Source organism: Paroedura picta, chromosome 16 (genome assembly GCF_049243985.1).
Source record: "Paroedura picta isolate Pp20150507F chromosome 16, Ppicta_v3.0, whole genome shotgun sequence".
In the NCBI taxonomy this organism is placed as follows: Eukaryota; Metazoa; Chordata; class Lepidosauria; order Squamata; family Gekkonidae; genus Paroedura; species Paroedura picta.
In genome coordinates, this window is record NC_135384.1 from 16,354,904 (window position 1) to 16,362,920 (window position 8,017).

The window sequence follows — 8,017 nt, forward strand, 5'->3', positions numbered from 1 at the left end:
ATAACATCGAGAGGCTGGCCTCCCTGCTTATGTATTTACTTATTCATTAAATTTCTATGCCACCCTCCCCCGAGGGCTCAGGGCAGGCCACCCAGACAAGCTCTCAGTTCTGCACCCGTCCAACTCCCATAAGGAGGAGTAGGCCTGAAGGCGGAGTAGATGCGTTTGATTTTAAATTTAATGATGGATTTTAGAGTTTTAAAACCTATATTAACATTGTATGTTTTAAATATTGTAAGCCGCCCTGAGCCTCCCGGGAAGGGCGGGGTACAAATGTAAAAATAAATAAACAAATGAGCCATCTCATTCGCCGAAAAAGTTTTTCATCCCTTTCTATCCCAGAGGTTCGTAGTAGGTGCTTATGTCTTAAAACAATTGCTTTATATTATTTATTTATATTTATATTATTTATATAATTTATATTATTTTTTATTTTAAAAATCCATATACCAGTAATATAAAATTTAGCTAGATCAGTATGTCTTTTTCAAAACTTACCCTCCCTCATGTATCCTGTTCCCTGGACTCCCCTCTAAAGGCGCGGGGGGTGTACTTGTTTTATTATAGGGATGCCAGTCTCTGTGTGGGACCTGGTGTTCCCCTGAAGAAGAAGAAGAAGAGTTGGTTCTTATATGCTGCTTTTCCCTACCCGAAGGAGGCTCAAAGCGGCTTACAGTCGCCTTCCCATTCCTCTCCCCACAACAGACACCCAGTGAGGGAGGGGAGGCTGAGAGAGCCCTGATATTCCTGCTAGGTCTGAACAGTTTTATCAGTGCCAGGGGGAGCCCAAGGTCACCCAGCTGGCTGCATGTGGGGGAGCGCAGAATCAAACCCAGCATGCCAGATTAGAAGTCCACACTCCTAACCACTACACCAAACTGGCTCTCAACCAAACTGGAATTACAGCTCATCTCCAGGCAGCAGAGATCAGTTCCCCTGGAGAAAAAGGCTGCCTAGAAGGTGCACTGTATGGCATTATGCCTCATTCAAATCCCTCCCCAAACCCTGCTGTCTGCAGGCTTCACCCCCAAAGTCTCCAGTTTTTCCCCAGACTGGAGCTGGCAACCCTATTTCATTGCCTCACAACATCTGAAACAGTGACGGGCTTCAAAAGTCAAGCACCTCCTTTCTCAGAAAACCGGGATGAAAAGGTTAACCTCCAAAGGACCGCTCTCCAACCAAACTAGGATCAGGCTGTCCCCCTGAGGCCATTTTCTCCGCCTGGAATGCTCTCTGCAGAGGCACAGACAGGAAAGGGGCTGGAAGGAGAGCGGGAATGTGATGAGAAGAGTCAACACAGAAGATGTCTGAATGGGCCACGCTCTGGCTGTGTTGCACAAGGCAACACCACTACACACACGCACGCACACCCCAAGAGACAGTCTTGGTTGAAGCCTGCTCCACAGATGCAGGAGAATCAGGAGAAGGAATACCAGATTATGTGGCTGTTTTGGAAAGCACATAGAGAGGAAACTGTTCCCCCCACCACCTGGTTGCCCCCATCCCCAAGCAGTTTTTGCCTATACAAGGTAGTTCAGGTGATTCCACACAGCCAGAAGCTCCACTTCCCTATAGCGAAGGTAGCCTGCCTCCTTTGGCAGAGAATCAGCAGCAGGTGCCTCAAGCTCTCATTGGTGGATGAGGGACTGTGAGCAGAAAAGGGGCTGTCACAGGGGAAGAGACCAAAAACACACAAACATTTAATGCATGATAAAGGGCATCCTCAGTACCGTCGTAAAAGAAAAGTCATTGTAAAGCTAGTTTTAAATACTGTGCTGAAAAGATGCAGCTGCTGGTATGAGAGGGTAGTGTCATGTAGAACCAAATTACTACAGGCTTTCCACAGTGAAAATGGTGCCAGGTGCACTGATTTTTTTTTTTTAAGACAACTTTTGTGGCAGAGTTTGAGACGTTTCCTGCTGTGCATAATATACCCTGGATGTTCCAGGTTTCCCTGATTGTATCAGATCTCAAAAGTTAAGCAAGCTGGTTAGTACTTGGATGGGAGACCACGGAGGAAGGCCTGGGTACCTACACATGCGCCCTCTGTGCATCTCTTTCCTTCAGACATTTACAGAGAAGCCATGAGTTGGCACCAACCAGACTCCCCTTCACACATGCACCTAACTAAAAGGTAAAGGTAAAGGTATCCCCTGTGCAAGCACCGAGTCATGTCTGACCCTTGGGGTGACGCCCTCTAGCGTTTTCATGGCAGACTCAATACGGGGTGGTTTGCCAGTGCCTTCCCCAGTCATTACCGTTTACCCCCCAGCAAGCTGGGTACTCATTTGACCAACCTCGGAAGGATGGAAGGCTGAGTCAACCTTGAGCCGGCTGCTGGGATTGAACTCCCAGCCTCATGGGCAAAGCTTTCAGACGGCTGCCTTACCACTCTGCGCCACAAGAGGCTCTTATTTTTTTTTTTAACCTGCACCTAACTAGAGGTAGGTTAAAAAAAAAAAGGAGGTTGATTTATTTATTCCTGAAGTCCCACTCAAATATTTGAACTGGGACATGAACCCAAAGCTGTGCATGTTTGCTAGAACCAGTGGACTGGATCCAACCAACTTCTCCACAGTGAGAAAGGAAGCTTCTCCTTTGAGCTCCCCCAAATGGCTCAGGGGACATGTGTTGACAAAGGTCCTGTGGATTGGGGGCTGCACCCAAAAGCTGACAGGATCTCACCCCATGACTTGCCTCTAGTACAGGGCTGCATTTCCTTTTGTAAGTAACTGTTGCTGGATTTATCTGTTTCCTCCGGTGCCAACTCATTTGTGAAGGGAAGGCAGTTTGCACTGGTGCAGAGACACTCTTCCATAACAATGACTTCATCTGTCCTGGAGGGTTCTTTTTGTTTTAAAGATCCAGTTCAGGACTCTTTTCCCATTGCCTGGTGCTTTTTATCCCAGCCACTATCAAGCCAGGACAACTTTGAATGCAGCCAACCTCAAAGGAGGCTTCTGGAGCCAATGGGATTAGGCCTCGGGTGCTTACAAGAGAAAGTGCTGCCTCTGGCTGGAGAGCAGCCAACATGGGAGAGGGAGAAAGTGAAACTACCTTTGCTAATCCCTTTCTCTCCAAAGGACACTGAGGGAACCACTTCCTCTGGAGCCCCAAAGGGCTCCTCAGCCTTTCCCCTGCATCCTGCCTCAACAGTCTCAGCCACAAGCTGTCCCTGGTCATGAAAGCAGGGAACCGGCTGCTTCCACTGACCTGGGGGTGGTGTTCTCACACGGCTACAGTGCCTGGGGAAAGGGGGCGGAGCCTGAACACCTACTCCTGCCTCAAACCACCTCCTTTCTCTCCCTCCTCAGTCTGCCTCAGGTGTGGCCAGCTGACATGACTTCCAACCTTGTCCCAGAGCTCCTCAAAGCCTGAGCGATATTTCAAGGGCTCCTCCATGGTCAAAAGGTTGGAGAAGGCTGCTCTGGAAAATGGCTCGCTCCTGGCAGGAATGACCCTTGGTCTTTCTGCACATGGTAAAGACAGTGCTGCCTCCTTGAGCTGTAACTGCTAACTGGGATTTGATCACCTCTTGTCCCTCGCCGAAGCTGCCATGTCTCAGCTTGCTTTCAAAAATGAGAGGGGCAGGAAAAACCATAGCCGTGCTTGAGCAAAACCATTTCCGATCACTTTTCAAACATTCTGAGGGAGGGCTATTAATAGATGTCACAGCAGTCCTATAAGGTAGGCCAGTTTAATTATTTCCATATTGCAAAGGGGAGGGGCTTGCTTAAGTGTGGTGTAGTAATTAAGAATGGTGGGCTAATCTGGAGAACTGAGTTTGATTCCCCACTCCACAGGCAGCCAGCTTGGTGACCTTGAGCCAGTCACAGCCCTCTTAAAGCAGTTTTCACAGAATAGTTGTCAGAGCTCTTTCAGCCTCACCTACCTCACAAGGTGTCTTTTGTGGAGAGAGGAAAGAAAAGGTGTTTTTATGCCTCTTTGGGTAGTGAAAAGTGGGCTATGAAAACCAGCTCTTCAAATTCTTGCTTAAGACCATCCAGTGAATTAGTGGTAGAGAGGAGATTTGAACCAGAAACCTTCTAGATCAGAGGTTCTCAACCTGGGGGTCTGGACCCCTTTGGGGGGTCGAACGACCCTTTCATAGGGGTTGCAGCAGGGCGAGCAGCTTGGCAGGGGGGGGGGCACCAGATCATGCATAAAGCATAGCACCAATGATGAAGTGATGTCTACCTTGCAACTTTCAGATATTGAAGTGAAGACGGCAGATTCAAGCTCACCCCATTTTGTTTCCACACCAACTGAGCCAAAAACTACTAATATTTCCCGTCACCAAGAGCAGCTGGCTGTGCTACAGGCCTGTAGCCATGGGGATGGGGGGGCTAACAGGGACGATGTCTCCCCAAAATATGCCCTGCCCCAATCAGCTTTCCTCCTGAGGCTTATGGACTGTCTCGAGGATGCCTCTTCCCTGCAGTGAGCAGCATGGCTGTGCTCTCTACGACAAAGCCCAGAAGGCCGATCCATTCCTTTCATAAGGGGGGGGGGGGGAGTATATAAACTTTACTGTGCTAACCTGCCTAAATAAAAAAATCCCCCCCAAAGCAGAAAATTATGGCAAGGGCCCTGCTACATAAAATGCTGACTGGCTGATCTGCACACAAAACAATTTGATAAATAAAATAACACCTATAAATATGAATGCAATTACCATTAACACAAAAAGTAGCACATATAAATACACCATGTCAATAACAATACAATTATCATTAAAGTAACAAATATAAATAACAATACAATTACTATTAAAGTAACACATATAAATACTAGACAGCTGGCAGACACCTAAATGCAGAAACCCATTCTAGCTAAGAGGTGCAGCCTAGGAGCTATAAGGCTTGCTTCGTAGGCACACAAAAACTCTGTTGGGGGGTGGGTGTAGGTCGACAGGCTGAGCTTCAATGGCTGCACACTGTTTTAAAATGCTACTAGCCTAGAGCCTAAAGCCTATATCACATAGGCCTGGAGGACAGAGATAAATATAGCAGTGAAGCCCCTGAGCTCCTGCTGAGTTAAAGCAGGTTAGGGCCATACAAGAGACTCTTTAGAACCACTTATCCGGAGATTTGTGCGTCTAAGAGGTCTGGCGAACTCGGGTTGCCACATCCGGGTGGGGAAGTTTCTGGGCGCTTGAAGCTGGAGCGTGGGAAGGGCAGGGCATAATGCCAGAGTCCCCCCTTCCAAAGCTGCCATTTTCTCCAGGGGAACAGATCACTCTTGACTGCAGACTGGCAACTCTGAGGATTTGAAAGGTGGCATGCCATTTGGTGAGATTTTGATAGGTCCTCATAAAAGGTATTACAGGAATTTATCTACTGGGCTACCTGCATATAAACAGCCAGGCTTGTGTCTTCTTCACCTGTCTGTTGTCCTCTGCTACCATCTAGTGGCAGATTCATTAATCGATTCAGTTTTTAGTTACACTTGCCGGCGTCTTAGTCCCCCCAAAACTAAAAGCATTAAAAGGCACTTTTTTATTTAAGTTATTTATATGTATATACTTGTCTTTCCAGTGAACATAGAGCCCAAGTCAAGTAACAATATGAAAACAATGCAATAAATTGGCGTCTATGTTCAGTGAATAGGCAAGTATATCAAAACCTTATGCAAAGTGTGTGTTTTTTTTAATTAAACCAACCAGAATAACACAAAACCAGGTGCAAGGTCCTGAGTTTTTCAGAATGCTTCATCTATCTGAACATTAGAAAGGGAGAAGAAAGAATCAGAAATATGGTTCAAACCCTAATCCCTTTGCCTCATTTGCATCCTGCCAAGGAATTTTGAATGGATAAAGTGGTGCTGGGGTCATAATACCTCCTGGGCCTTCTGAAAAGATAAAAATTAGTGATGTATTGAACACCTAAAATCAAACAAAATGCACTGGATGCTTGAAAGACAGTAAGAAAAACAGAGTGCTAAGAATTCATAGCTCAAAAAAAAAAGTATTCTTCAGATCTGGATATCAGGCAGGTGAAAAATATCTGCATTCCTAGTTTCCCCAATTCAAGACACTGGTTTGGTATTCAGAACTGCAGTTACTCCCTATGGGGAATTATCCTGGAGGACTGGAAGAGCTTTTCTTTTTAAGTAAATTGCATCAAATTTCTTGTAGAGCTTCTGGGGCCTGTCCTTTAAATAACCCCCAATTGTCAAGTGAATTGGACCCAGAGATCCAGTTCTATGGGTTCCTGAACGAAGTGCCATTTGGGGTGGTCAGCAGGGACCCTTCCTTCCTTTTTCAGGACAGAAAGGCTGGCCACTGTGATCACCTCCAAGCTATTATTGCTCTAGCCCTAGCACATTTGCCCCCTTTCTCCCTCCACTTTGCTACCTCCCTTGCGTGCCTCGTCCAAGAGATTTGGCCATCCTAGTGAGCCATCATGGATTCCTGTTTTGCTCAGGTGTAAACCTCCCAGGCCACAGCAGCATTTATAATCCCCTGCCCATTTCCATTTACTTCTGCAGTGTTAAAGAGAATGGGGATGAGGCCTGCAAGGAGCTGCTGGACGCATATCACGCGTGCTTGAGGACACTGGGCATCAGCCCCCCAGATGTAGCAAACAGCTTGACGGTAAGATGACCTCTGCAAGCCTCATTGGAATCATGGGAAGGGCCAGGTTGGCGGGCCCCTGGCAGTGGGTGGGGCTGCCAGATCCCAGCTGGGGGAGGCCAGGGACCTCAGCAGGGTATAATACCAGACAGCCCACCCTCCAAAGCATTCCGGTGTCTCCAAGAGAATTAATCTCTGTAGTTTGGAGATGAGATGTAATACTGGGGGATCCCCAGGCCCCACCTGGAGGTTGATGCACCAAGCAGTGGTTAAGACCGCTCAAGGATGTGCCACTATAGACCACGGATCCCCCATGGGGTGCCTGCGGGCCCCATAGTGTCCACCAACACCTCTCCAGGCCCTCGGGAAGTATTGTGGGGGGGCTTTTCTCGCAACGCTCCTAATTGGCGGTGCAGATTGTTTTTAAATGTTGCTGACAGCAGCTGCCACCAGAGCACAAGCATCTCCACCAGGTGAATAGGGATGCCAGTGCCCAGGTAGGACCTAGGGGGGGCCCTATATAGCTCAAACGAAAGAGCCCCGAGGACAATGGCTGCTTTGGAGGGTGGACTCCTTAGCATTCTGTTCCACTGAGGTCCCTCCCCAAGTCCCGTCTACTCCCAGCTTCATCCCAAAGTCTCCAGGAATTTCCCAACCCAGAGGTGGCAACCCTGTGTGTGACTGAAGGGAAGCTGTCACAAAGTGGTGGGCACAGAACTAGAAAATGGCTGCTGGAGGCAGAACCAGCCACGGCAGCCATTTTCTAGTTCTGTGCCCACCACTTTGTGACAGAATTTCAAGGGCACCTGCAGGGTGCTGGTGTCACTGATCAGAATCCTATCGAGGGCTGGCAAGTGGGCGTTCCCAACAACCAGATGACCAAGTCCAGCAGCAAAGAGCTTCCAGCACCAAGAACAGGGCTTTCCCTTCAGTCCTTCAGAATTCTTCTGTCTGCCGAAACGGCCGTTCTGGAGAACTCAAAACGCTTGCAGAGTGTGCTGCGTGTTCACTTTGCCCGGCCTCCGTGAATCACATGGCTTCTGTTTTTCAGCTCTGCCATGGGCCAATATGGCTAACTCCTCTTTAAGAAAGTCCAGGGTCTAGAGTTGCTGGCCTCCAGGTGGGACCTGAGAAAATCCCCGAATTTCAACCGTTCTCTAGCACAGTGGTTCTCAACTTTGGGGCTGCTTGGCCCCTTCCCCGGGGTTGCCAGGTTGCCCGCCACCGCACTGGCAGCAGCAGGTGGTGGCAGCAGGCAGAGGCAGCGGAGCCATGTCAGTGGCCGCCTCCACGCCGGCTCAATTGTTGTGCACACATGCACGCTGCTGCCGCATCAGCCACTGCCAAATTGGGGTCGCGGAGGAGGTAAGGTTGAGAACCGCTGCTCTAGAGTGATCAGTACTCCAGCCTGGCCTTCTAAGGCAGGGGTAGTCAACCTGTGGT